The sequence below is a fragment of the Durio zibethinus genome, chromosome 2 (assembly GCF_047325235.1).
Source record: "Durio zibethinus cultivar Kanyao isolate XHJ-2024 chromosome 2, ASM4732523v1, whole genome shotgun sequence".
NCBI lineage: Eukaryota > Viridiplantae > Streptophyta > Magnoliopsida > Malvales > Malvaceae > Durio > Durio zibethinus.
This window is the reverse complement of record NC_143163.1, coordinates 16191699-16206056: the sequence shown is the minus strand read 5'-3', so window position 1 is coordinate 16206056 and position 14358 is coordinate 16191699. Positions and strand designations below refer to the sequence as shown.

The window sequence follows — 14358 nt, the reverse complement described above, 5'->3', positions numbered from 1 at the left end:
TTAGTTTTGGTTATTGCCTTGGACACATTTGTGGTAGATAATGACACTTGCTGTGGCATGTATACCATGACCCTCTCACCCAAGGCACTTGTCTGCCCCTTGATCACCATTGGCATGTAATGATGCTCAATGCATGTGTAACAAGCTTCGGTCTTAAGCTAAACCACGTACAACCTTAGACACGGAATTGACTCTGTGTGCCTAAGTTAGCCTACAAAGCTTAAGTGCTCATCATAATTCTAGCTTTTGTCAAAAATTATGTTGTAGTACTAGGCCTTCTAAAAGCCTACAAATCTAATCCTCCCAAGATTGTATTCAAGCATGCCTGTAACTGGGTCTAACCATGTGTTCATACCTTGATATCAGTGCATGAACTTGGGTCTGAGCATGTGCCCACATATCGCTCACCAGCACCCGCACTTAGGTCTAGCTCAACTTTACCAAACTTGAACATGTGCTTGAGCCTTTAGAGTCTTGATCACTGCCTATACCACAGTTTTGGACTAGTTCCCCATGACTTGGGCTTGCAATAAGCTTTAAGGTTTGGTCCTCTCAATTGTCAGACCCTATCCTTTTAGAATTGGAACTACTATTCGACTCGAATAAAACCTTTAGGCTTAGACCAACTTGCAAACTATGATACATGCACATGCCTTGACCACTATCGAGACATGTTGGCCTTTGGTCTAAGTACATGCTGGGTCACACACCATACGAGGTTGTCCTAGGCCCGAATAGCACACCATGTGCACCACGCCTAGTTAGTAGGGAAGTTTACGCACATCTTCATATTTCTACCATGCTAGTAGTGTTTTTATGGCTTGTAAATTCATATAAGTGCTTACTAGCTCCCACACCTAGGCTTGGCTCAATTATGTCAAACCCAAATACTGTGCCTGAGATTTTAGAGAATTGATCATTGCCCATACCATTATTCTAGGCTAGTTCCCCATAACTTGAGCCTCTAGTAAGTCTTAAAGCTTAGTCCCCTTAGCTATCAAACTTTGTTCCACTAGAATAGTAACACATGCACATGTCTCGACCATCATTTGGACATGTTGGTCCTAGGTCTCAGCACATACTTTGACCACCATCGACACATGTTGGCCCTTTGTGTGGGTAGTTCTTTTGAACATCATTGGTGCATGCTGGGTTGCACATCACGCAAGGGTATCTTGGGCTTGAGCCATGTACCATACGTACCATAATAGGGTAGTAGGTAGGTTTAGACACATCTTCATATTTTTGTCACATCAATGCCATTTTTATGGCTTGTAAATTGATACAAGCACTCACTAGTGCCTGCACTAGGGGCTGGCTCAATTCTACTAAACTCGAACACCATGTTTGAGCCTATCAAGTTGTGATCACTGCCAATACCAATGTTCCAAGCTAGTTTCCTATGACATGGGCCTTTAGTAGGCCTTAAGGCTTGGTCCCTTTGGTTGTCGAATCCTATCCCCCTAGAATCAAAATTATTTCTTGACTCAGAAAGAACCCCTGAGCCTAGACCAACATGCAGACTGTGACACATGCACATGCCTCAACCACCATCGAGACATGTTCACCCTTGGTCTCAGCATATGCTAGCCCTTTGTGTAGGCAGTTCACTCAAACACCATCAGCACATGCTGGGCCATGCACCATGTGCTCCACGATTAGACAATAGGTGGGTTCAGACATATCTTCATATTTTTGCCATGCCAATGCCATTTTTATGGATTGTAAATTCATATAATGGTCCCCTAAGCCTTCATATGAAGTTTCACAGCAAGATGACTCATTTTTTATTTTTTATAATTTTTAAAATTTCTTACAATATGGGATTTTTTGAAAATTTTTTAGGAGTTTTGGCCTCAAATTTGGTATATTTGATTCTTGTATTTTTTTTGACATCTACAAAAAAAATTCAGCTAAAATGTCAAAGTGTGGAAGATTTTGTGTCCATTTGAAAAAAAATCCCCATTTCAGACACTTGAATAGCTACTGGCTACAAGCCGACAAAAGCTTTTATGCTCTTTAAAGGGATTGAGTAGTCAAGGTTTCTTAAGGGATAAGGAGCCAATATAAGGGTCAAGGGTCACCACCCATCACATATCATGTGCGCACACCCCCTAACCCCCTCCCTTAATCGTCAAAACCCCCAATGCTATAGATTAGGTTCTCTGGCAATGCTTCAGTAAAGTTGCCCTAGGCAAAAAAATACAACACCAGTGCATGTCTAAGCCCAGCATATACATCGTGGCCTAGAATTGAACTTCGACCAAAGCCTTGACCATATCGACACAAGCTAGCCTTTGGTACAGGCACTTGCCTCAACCACTATCAGCACATACTGGCCTTTGTGCATGCACATGCCTTGATCAGCATTAGAAGAATATGGCCCTTCATACGAACAGTTGCCTCCATCACTATTGGCACATGCTGGCCCTTGTTGCAGGTACTTGTCTCGAACACCATTGACACATGCTGGGTCTTGGTACAAGCACAAGCCTCGACCACCACCAGCACCTGCGGACCCTTAGTGTAGGATATGCCCATTTGAAAAAAATGTCCCTATTCCAGACACTTTAATGTTTATGCTAGCATATCTATACTCTTTAGGGTTTAGTTGTTCGGATGGTCTCTCTCCCTTCTTTGTGGGGAGTAAGTGTATGTGATAGGCCTCTTATTGCGTATATCTATGACAACATCCTTGAGGCAAAATCTAGGCCATGCATGCCTTTTGGCCATGTTGTCCGGAGACTAGTTGCTTCAGTGACTCACAAGAGCCAATCGCCTTAACCAGTTGGCATACATTCAAAAAAGGTCAAGCTCAAGCCTATGCTTACGGTTAATGTTGTCTCATACACTAAGACCAAGTCCTTGAATCATGCAATGACTCCCTGGGGTGGTGTAAGCAGAAGCTACGATAACGAGCTTAGGTTGGCCATGTCTTTCAGGCATTTGATAGTCTTATGGTCCCTTTTCGTAGTCCATAAAAAATGCCTTGGCTTAGCCAAGACAGTGCATGCAGTCGATACTACCTAAGACCCCAGGAACAAGTTCTTGAATTGGGTAACATCCCCTTGGGGTGGTGATAGTAGAGTTTGCATATACAATCCTGGCCAAACGAAGCATTGATGGTGTTATGCCGTTGTTACCTGTTGGACGGTAGGTGCAGTCTCGTGACCCTTGCTTGTGTTTTTCCCCTACCAAGTGGTTATGGTGTGGCTCATGAGTCATTTCTTTTACTTGCTCATTGTGTAATCGATTGGGTGGGTTATGGACTGGTGTGCATGAATGCTACTACTTTTATGTAATGGGCATATGAGTAGTGCTATGATTGTATGTGTTGGCATGCTCCATGCTTGATGCATCGAACTGTCGATCATCACCCTTTTCAATCCCCTTTGTGTGGTCATCATACCCTAAGGGTGCGATCGAGATCTTGTGTTGCATACCTAAATTGAAAGAAATCAAATGTTTTGCCATCCCTCATCTGTCTTGTGTCTTTAAAGGTTATGGGTTGGACCTTAATTATGCCATGTGTCCCAAGTGTGCCACCCAAACCCCTGTGGTTACATTGGTACACTAGTGTTCATTCATGCTTTCGAATGTAGAACGTTTTATGGGCACTAGCTCTTAGCCCTTATTCATCCAAAGTTATACATTTTATGTGCTCGACACACATGATGCTTATGCTTCTTGTTGGCTCTCTCTACCACTCAGTCGATGCGTTGAGGCTTATATAGTCCCAATGTCCTAAAGGAATGCTACTTGGTTGATCCTGCTAGTAGTCATATGCTTGTCTCAAAGATTAAGCCATGCATGTGTAAGTATGAACTAATTTAGACTGTGAAATTATGAATGGCTCATTAAATTAGTTATAATTTGTTTGATGGTATTTACTACTCAAATAACCATATTAATTATATAGCTAAAGCATACAACAAACCCCTACTTCTGAAAAAGATGCATTTATTAGATAAAAGGTCGACGCGGGCTTTGCCCTTTGCTCTAATGATTCATTATAGCTCGACAGATTGTATGACTTTTGTGCCAATAATGCATCATTCAAATTTTTGCCCTATCAATTTTTAATGGTAGGATAGTGGCCTACTATGGTAGTGACCGGTGACGGAGAATTAAGGTTCGATTCTAGAGAATGAACTTGAGAAAAGGCTAATACATCTAAGGAAGGATGGAAGTGAAAAATTACTCAATCTTGACACGGAGAGGTTATGATAATAAATAATAATACCGGGCTCTATGAGTTTAGTAATTGAAATAAATAAAATCTAAATCCCTAAATAAAAATCCATTTGAGGGCAAGTTTGGTGTGAGTAGCAGTGGTAATTCTAGCTCCAATAGCATATATTTAAGTTGTTGCAGTTAAAAAACTCATAGTTGGAACTAGGGTTGGGTCATCTGGTCCACCTCACAGTAAGCACCAATCTACTTGTCCTTATAACCAATGATGCACTCCTAACCTTAACTAGCTAGGTCATTCTTTTAAGGATGTTACTTTGAAGAAATTAGAGTGCTCAAAGTAGGCCTATATTTGCATACATTAGCATAGGATAATATCATAGGATTTTGGTGCTATTGTGTTAGCCTTTAGGATTAGAGTAATGATTAATAGAGACAATTAGGGGCATTCATATTTTATAGTCAAAGGTGAAATTCTTGGATTTATGAAAGATGAACAATAGCAAAAGCATTTGCCAAAGATGTTTTCATTAATCAAGAATGAAAGTTGAGGGCTCGAAGTTGATCAAATACCATCCTAGTCTCAACTATAAATGATGCCGACTAGAGATCAATGAATGTTACTTTTAGGACTTCGTCGGCACCTTATGAAAAATCAAAGTCTTTGGATTCTAGGGTGAGTATGGTTGCAAGGTTGAAACTTAAAGGAATTGATGGAAGGGCACCACAAAGAGTAGAGCTTGTAGTTTAATTTGACTCAACACAAGGAAACTTATCAGGTCCAAACATAGTAAGGATTGACATACTAAAAGCTCTTTCTTGATTTTAGAGGTGGTGGTGCATGGGTGTTCTTAGTTGGTAGAGAGATTTGTCTACTTAATTCTATTAACGAATAAGACCTCAACCTATTAATTAACTACAAGGAGATAATCCTTCATGGCTAGCTTCTTAAAAGGACTATGGCTACTTAGACCAAGGAAGTTTGAGGTAATAATAGGTCTATGATGCCTTTAGATGTTTTAGGTTGCACGTGAGCTACAATAATGTATTCAACAAGTCTATAGCCTTAGTCGACAGGTCTGGGTAATCTTTGAAATTTCATTGTGATAGGCATAGATCATTGCAATCGTTGGCCTGCAATGAGGAATTCCTAGTAAGTGTAAGTCATCAGCTCACATTGACTACATCCTTGCCTTTTGTACATACCACTTGTCATTCCTGCGAATTGAATGGTTTGGTGAAGTGTTCAGATTGTAACGACATGGATGGTTCACTACTATGACATTGCGAGAAGTCCACTAAACCTTATCATTTATAGAAGGAGAAATCGTAACAAGGTTTCCATAGGAGAACTTACAGAAGAATCATTGTCAAAATCGGCTCAACGAATGACCCATGAATGTGTTAACGAAACACCTAGGAAGCGAGGGTGCCTCCATGGCCTGAGCCCTTTATGGCCTTAGGCATGTGCGATGATTGCTTTGTTATGCCTCTCGAGCAAAGGAAATGATCAACATCATTACCTGTAACCAAATAACAAACCTTAAGCATAAATCAAGCCAAGGAACCTAAATGAAAAAGAGCACGTGTGTTATCACCACCCCATTTGCGGTGCATGCGTAGGTAGCACCGTGGCTCCTTTTGTCAAGAAAAACTAAAATGACTATCGGTAATAGATATCTTGGCTCTCGTATCAATGAAGAATGTAGTGAAATGTGATACTTGATGTGAATAGAACCTAATATAATTCTTATAATTAATTTAAATTTTTTAATTAATATTGAATTATTAATATTTATAATTAGTTATAATTATTATAACTATATAATTATTAAACATTTAATAATATCTGTTATAAATAACATTTTTATTAAAATTTTTATGATATAAAAAATAGGTTTACTTTTTATTATAATATAAAAAGCTCCCATATATTTAATTTAATATAATTATTTATACAAATTTATAATATATTCATTAATACTAATAGATTTTAATTATTGTAATACTATTATAAATTAGTATTAGCTTATATGTTTTTTAATATTTAATACTAATAACTATTTAAATTATAATTATATATTGTTATAAAGAAAAGGTCATAATGATTTCTCTTATTTATTAATTAAATAATATAATATTATCTTTTTAATAATCATGCATATTATTTGAAAGTTAAATATTATAATAGTATAATAAATTATACTATTATAACATTTAAGTGCTATGTATAATTACATAATAGTTATTATATTTATAGTTAATTTACAATAATATTATATTGTAATAATATTTATAATTGTATACAAATTAATTAATAATATAAATTATATGTATTCAAATAATATATGAACAATTTAATATTTAATTATTTATCATAATTAATAATTATTTATATCAATTGTATCATTTAATATAATTAATTAATTATATTAATAAACTTATATATCAACAATTAAATAAACTAGTTTGGTAAACAGATTTATTTTTTAAATCTCTTATTAATTTTTGAAAGATTAATAAATTAGTATTATTTTTATTTTGAATAAGCTTGTATGATAAAAAAAAACAACTGTTATATGACCAAACAAAAGGTAATAACAATTTGAAATAGATAATTGTTGAAATGGCCATAACTATTTGAACTGATTCAGTAAACAGATTCACTTTTTAAATCATGTACTTATTCATTTTTGGAATATTAATAAATTAGTACTATTTTATTTCGAATAAGCTTATATAAACTGAAACAATTGTTTTATGACAAAATGAAAGGTCATAATAATTTTAAATAGACAATTGTTTAAATAGTTGTAACTATTTGAATTTGTTCGATAAATAAATTTATTTTTTAAAACTCTTGCTTATTGACTTTCAAAATATTAAGAAATTAGTATTATTTTATTTTAACAAATAATAATTATAACCTAATTATAATAATTATTTATATTTATATAAATCATATATTACTATTTACTTACTAATTATTATTAGATAATTATCTAATAATTGATTATTAATTTATAATTTTATTTAAATATTTGATTAAATTTATATAAGATATTTAAATTTAATTAAAGAGCTTTAACCTTTTAACTTAATAATAATAGATTAATTTTCTTATTAATATTTATGTTTACTTAATTTATTAATTAATCTTAGTAAGAGATTTGTTTACAAAATCTATCTATAGAAGTAATTACTTATTACTTGTTATTTCAAGTAATTAAACTATTAAATATTAATTAAAGGTTAAGATTTCAATCATTTTAAATAAGTATTAACGTTTAATAAATTATATACCATAATTTATTTAACTAATAATATTAATAATTTAAATTAATACTATAATTTTCAAACTATTATAATAATTTATAATATTATATAGATAATATAATTAATTAATATTAATGATTAGAATATTATTAATATAAAATAATTAATATAATTTTAGTATTACATCAATAATACTTATTTCAAATATTATAATTAAATATAAAAATATTTATATCTCAAATTGTTTTGATCATTGTTTTGTCATAAAATAATTATTTTTGTTCAGACAAGCTTATTTGGAGTAAAATATTGCTAAATTAATAAGAGATTTGAAAAATAAATGTTTTGTTAAACTAGTTCAAATAATTCAGATTATTAGAACAATTTCTATTTCAAATCATTCTATTCATAAAAGCTTATCCAAAATAAAATAATACTAATTTATTAACATTCAAAAAATTAATAAACAATAAATTAGAAAAATAAATCTATTTACCAAACAAATTCAAATAGTTATAACTATTTTTATTATAGTTATATTATATATTACTAATTATTCATTATAAAATTGTTAAATATTATATTTATGAATTAATTTAAATATAAATTAAACTAATTTATCCTTAATAATTTAGTAATTATTATTTAAGTTTAATATTAATAAAAATTAAATTTAGTATTTAAGATAACTATATTATTATCTTAATTATTATTAATTATAACATAATAATTAGATTTATTTGTATTAATAATTATTATTAATAATAACTTTTAATTTTACGTATATATTTCTATTTTATTTTATTATAATGTTATAATGATTGTTAATAAATATTTATAATATATATCGTATAATTTAAACAAAAGAAATAACATAATTTAATAAATTAATTAAATTACATGTCATATTACAAATATATTTCTATTAATATATGTTATTTTTATTTAGTACATATGAATAGATAACTTGCTTATCAATATTATTAATTAATAACTAATAAATTATTAGTATTATAATTCTAATAGTCTATTTATAGTATAATTAGTTAACTTAATATTAAAATAAATTAATTGTAATATAATTTGATTATATACATTTAATTATTATAAAATTATTAACTAATTTAATTGTAATAAATTTATTAATGAGCAGATTAAATTATTTATTTAATAAAATTTATAACCCTAAATTAGTATTATTTAAGCAAATATAAATAATCTACTTTTGTTATAAATTGAGGGATCTTCTCAATAAATTATTAATATTAATATTATAACTAGGCGACATCTAATAGCTTTGACCAGTCCCTTTGCATGGCACTCATATAGTGCCTAAGGTAAACCTTCAATGGACCATTCACTCATTTGATTTGCCCATCAGTTTGTAGATGCATGCTAGTAGAAAAGTTTAAGTCCAACCCCAACAGCTTGAACAACTCAATCCAAAACAAATAATAATTATTAATTATTAATTATTTATCTATTAATTAAGATAATTTAGTAGTAATGCTAATTTATTAATATTAATTTTTATATAAATTAATATAAAAGCATAATTAAATATTTGAACTTAATAATTAATATTCATTATTAATTATTTAATTAATTAATATATAAAAATAATTTAAATATAATATAAATATTTAATTGAGAAGGCTAAGATTATCATCTTATAAATTATTATTTATTTTAATAATTCTAAATATTTTAAATATTATAATTAACATAATATTTGATATATAATAATTATATATTAGTTAAGGTCATAACTTAATTATTTTATTAATATATTAATTATACAATATATTTCATAGACTAATAGATATTATAAGTATATGACTGTTAATATAATTCATAATAAATAAATTAAGCAAGCTATTTATTTAATTATTAAATATAAATAATTATTTATTTAAAATTTATAAATCTATCCTTAATTAATAAATAGTCACAAGCTTCGTCATATTTCTAATTGAAGCATATTTTACATATATAATTATGTATATATATATATATATCAGTTGATTACTTTATTAATATAATTATTAATAAGGATTAATAATATTAATAAATAAATAATATTAGTTTAATAATTATTAATATAAAACAGAATAATTATTCAAAAAATTATATGAATAATAAATTTAATAATATTAATTTATTAATATGATTAACAGATTAATCAAATAGTTATGTCCATTGAACAATTATCTATTTGAAATCATTATGACTTTTTGTTTGTCATAAAACAATTGTTATTAATAATTTGTATATTAAAATAATTATTAATATTAAATAAACTAATTTATTATATATAATTAAAATTTTTAATTGAATTATAATTAATAATATATCTATTAAATATATATTATTAATATATTTAATATTATTCTATTATATAAGCAAATTATAAATTATATAAACAATTATAATTTATCTAATAATTAAATTTTTAATTATATAAGTAAATAGTGATGTATATGAATATATAACAATAATAAATAAATTATTAATGTATAATAATTTAATTAATAATATTTATTTAAATTTAATAAATAAATAACAATTATTATTAATTAAATAGTCATATTTATTTTAATTAATAATTAAATATTTAATTAATAATATAATTAATAATTGTTACTATTTTATATAAATTATAATTAGTTATAATATTATAATACATATAATAATAATAGTATATAATTAAGTAATATTAATAATAATTAATTATAAGTACTATAATAATTAGTAATAATCTTAAACTGTTATATATCATTATTATTAAATTAATTATATTAATTAAACTATTAATATAATACATTATTTTATAATTAACAATTATACTTATTAATTGTATAATGATTAATATAGTTAATTTAATAAACAATTAGCTTTAAATCTAATCATATAAAATAATAGTATATTATTAAACAAAATTCAAATTTATTAACAAATTATTAATTTAGTACGATTTGAAATAAATAAAGGTTCAAATTGTTATAACTAATCGAACTAGTATGGTAAATAGATTTATTTATTAAATCTCTTATTAATTTTTGAAATATTAATAAATTAATATTATTTTATTTCAAACAAACTTATATGAACTAAAACATTTGTTTTATGACAAAACAAAATGTCATAATGATTTGAAATTGATAATTATTTATATAGCCTTAACTATTTGAATTGGTTCGATAAACAAATTTATTTTTTAAATCTATCAGTTATTAAATTTCATAATATTACTAGATTGGTATTATTTTATTTCGAATAAGCTTGTATGAAGATAAATAATTGTTTTATGACAAAACAAAATGTTATAATGATTGGAAATATATAATTGTTCAAATAGTCATAGCTATTTGAATTGATTCGATAAACAGATTTATTTTTTTAAATCTCCTACTTATTAATTTTTTAAATATTAATAAATTAGTATTATTTTATTATGAATAGGCTTGTATGATAAAAAGCAATTGTTTTATGACAAAACAAAAGTTCATAATGATTTGAAATAGATAATTGTTTAAACGGCCATAATTATTTGAATTGATTCGGTAAACTGATTTATGTTTTAAATCTCTAACTTATCAATTTTTATAATATTAATATAGTAATATTATTTTATTTCAGATAAGCTTTTATGAACTGAAACAATTGTTTTATGATAAAATATAAGGTCATAATGATTTTAAATAGATAATTGTTCAAATAGTCAAAAATATTTGAACTTGTTCGGTAAATATTTTTTTTCTTATTTCTTGATAATTTTCTGAATGTTAATAAATTAATATTATTTTATTTTGAATAAGCATGTATGAGTTGAAACAAAAGGCCAAAATGATTTGAAATAGATAATTGTTCTAATAGTCTTAACTATTTGAACTGATTCAGCAAACACATTTATTTTTTAAATCCTTACTTATTAACATTTAGAATATTATTAATTTAGCAATATTTTACTCTGAAGAAGCTTGTTGAACAGAAATTAAATGTTTTAGAATATTATATTATAATAATTAATGACTATAATATATCATTAGTATATATTAAAATAATTGTTTTTGTTTATACAAGCTTATTTCGAATAAAATAATTAAATTAATTAATATTCCAAATTTTAATAAGTAAAAATTTTAAAAATAAATTTATTTTTTGAACATGTTCGAATAGTTCTGACTATTTGAACAATTATTTATTTCAAATAGTTATGACCTTTTGTTTTGTGATAAACAAATTGTTTCTATCCATACAAGTTTATTTCGAATAAAACAATTAAATTTATTAAGTAAAAATTTAAAAAAATTTGTTTTTTGAACATGTTCAAATAGATCTAACTATTTGAACAATTATCTATTTCAAATAGTTTAAATAATTCTGATTTAAAAAGTAAAGAATATATTTTTATATATTAAAATAGTTTAGTTATATATAAAATTATTAATATTATAATTTTATTATTACATTATAATAAATATAATTATATTATAAATAATTATAATATATTTAATATAAATATAAATAATATTAATATTTAAATATTCATTAATTAAATAATATAATATTATATAAATATTATTAGATAATATATTTTAATATTACTTAATTATATATAATCTAAATTAGATTTATAATTTATAATATATAATATATTTATATATATTAATAATTATTATTTAAACTAACTATTTGATAATTTAATAATTATAAATAACTATAATTAATTATTAAAAAGTAGATTAAATATAATATAAATTAATATAATAATATAAATTATAAGTATTAACATACTTAATATATAATAATTTATAAGAATTTAAAATTTAATATTAACTTAATATTAATTATATTAATAATTAATAAAAATAAATTATCTATAAGTTGGGAATATGTTTAATTTATTAATAACGATTTGAAATTAAATATTAAAACTATTATAATTTATTTAATATATAACATTTATTTCTATTTATATCATAGACATATTGATAATTAAGTCAATTTATAATATTGTATTATTAATAATTTATATTTATATAATTATTTAAATAACATCACATTATTATTAATATATTATAATTATAAGATTATAAAATAATATTATTTTATATTAAATTATAATTATAAAATATAAAATAATAATAAATCATTTTTTCTAATATAATTTTATAAAAATGTAATTGTTATTTTTAATAAATAATTATAATGTAATATAATTAAATTATCATAACTATTTAATTTATTTATGAACAATAAATTAATTATTAATATTATATAATTATAACTAATTATATAATTTATTAATTTATATTACAGATATAAGTATAATATATAATATTTATAATTATCTAATAATAATAATTATTAAATTAATATATTAAATTTATTAATATATAATTAATTTTTACTAATACTGGATAAATTATATAATATTAATATATTAAGATTTGAAATAAATAATTGCTCAAATAGTCATAACTATTTGAACAAGTTTAATAAATAGATTTATTTTTAAATCACTTTATAATTTAACAATTAATAGATTAATTAACTAATTTATTAATATTTAATAATTATAATTATCATTATATTTGAAGCCTAGTTAAGACCTTTTCAAATCCTAATTGTTAAATTAGTAAAATAAATTATTGTAGTAATTTATTAAATTATCTATTACTTTAAATTTATAAATAATTTAATAATATTAATTATAATATTATAAGTATTATAATATTTTATAATTAATTAATATTATAAAATTAATGATAAATTAACAAGTGACCTGTTATATTAATTAGTATTCAATTTTAATAATAGTAGTAATATTTCAACAATTATTAGTTAATCAAATAGTAAAATAATATTATATTATTCAAATATATAAATATATATTATATATTATTTGTAAAATAATATTAAATATTTATTGTTTTATATTATAATGAATGAGTATATTTTTATATAAAAATAAACAAGTATAAATATTTAATCTATTATTAAATAACAAATTATTATTATTATTAAATTAATAAATTCCTTTTGATTAAATTTTATAATCAAAATTTTCAATAATTATAATATTAAAATCAAAATTTATTTCAATTATTTGATTATTATAATGTATTACAATTTAATATAACTATTAGTTTAAATTTTTTTAAAATATTAATAAAATAATATTATAATAATTATTATAATAAATTAGTAATTATTATAATTTAAATTTAATATAATGCTTCAACTCATACATGCTTATTCAAAATTAATAATTATGTTATATTATTTCTATATTAGTAATATATTAAATAATAATATTAATTATATAATTTAATATAATACTATAATTAATATTAATATAGTTAAAATACTAATCTTAATTCATGATTACAAATAATTATTAACTATTTGATAAGATAATCTAATTATATCATATTTATAAATTATACAAATATATTATACTATATAATTATATAATATTAATAGCTATTATAGACTTAAGTTATTTATAATTATTATATTTATTTTAATTATTTATTATTATTTTAATGATTTAAAATAAATAATTATTCAAATAGTCATACCTATTTGAACTTATTCGGTAAATAGATTTGAAATAAGTTTGTTATAATATAAAATCAACATTATTAATTAATAGCTTAATATTCAATTATAAAAATAACTATTTGAATGTGTTATAAATAATATATTATAAATTATTATAATAATAATAATTATTACAATTATCTTAGTTCATTTTATACAGAATTTATATAAATAATTAAACAATTCATTATTAAAATAGTCATAATTAATTATTATAATCATTAATATCTTATTAATTTTTAAATTATTAACAATACTAGTTTATTAATATTTCAAAAATTA

General features: G+C 23.9%; 1 pseudogene; it reads left to right on the top strand.

The window, feature by feature from the left end:
- Window positions 1-3756: 3756 nt before the first annotated feature.
- On the top strand, window positions 3757-5561 carry LOC149520073 (18S ribosomal RNA; annotated as a pseudogene).
- The last annotated feature ends 8797 nt before the right edge of the window (window positions 5562-14358 follow it).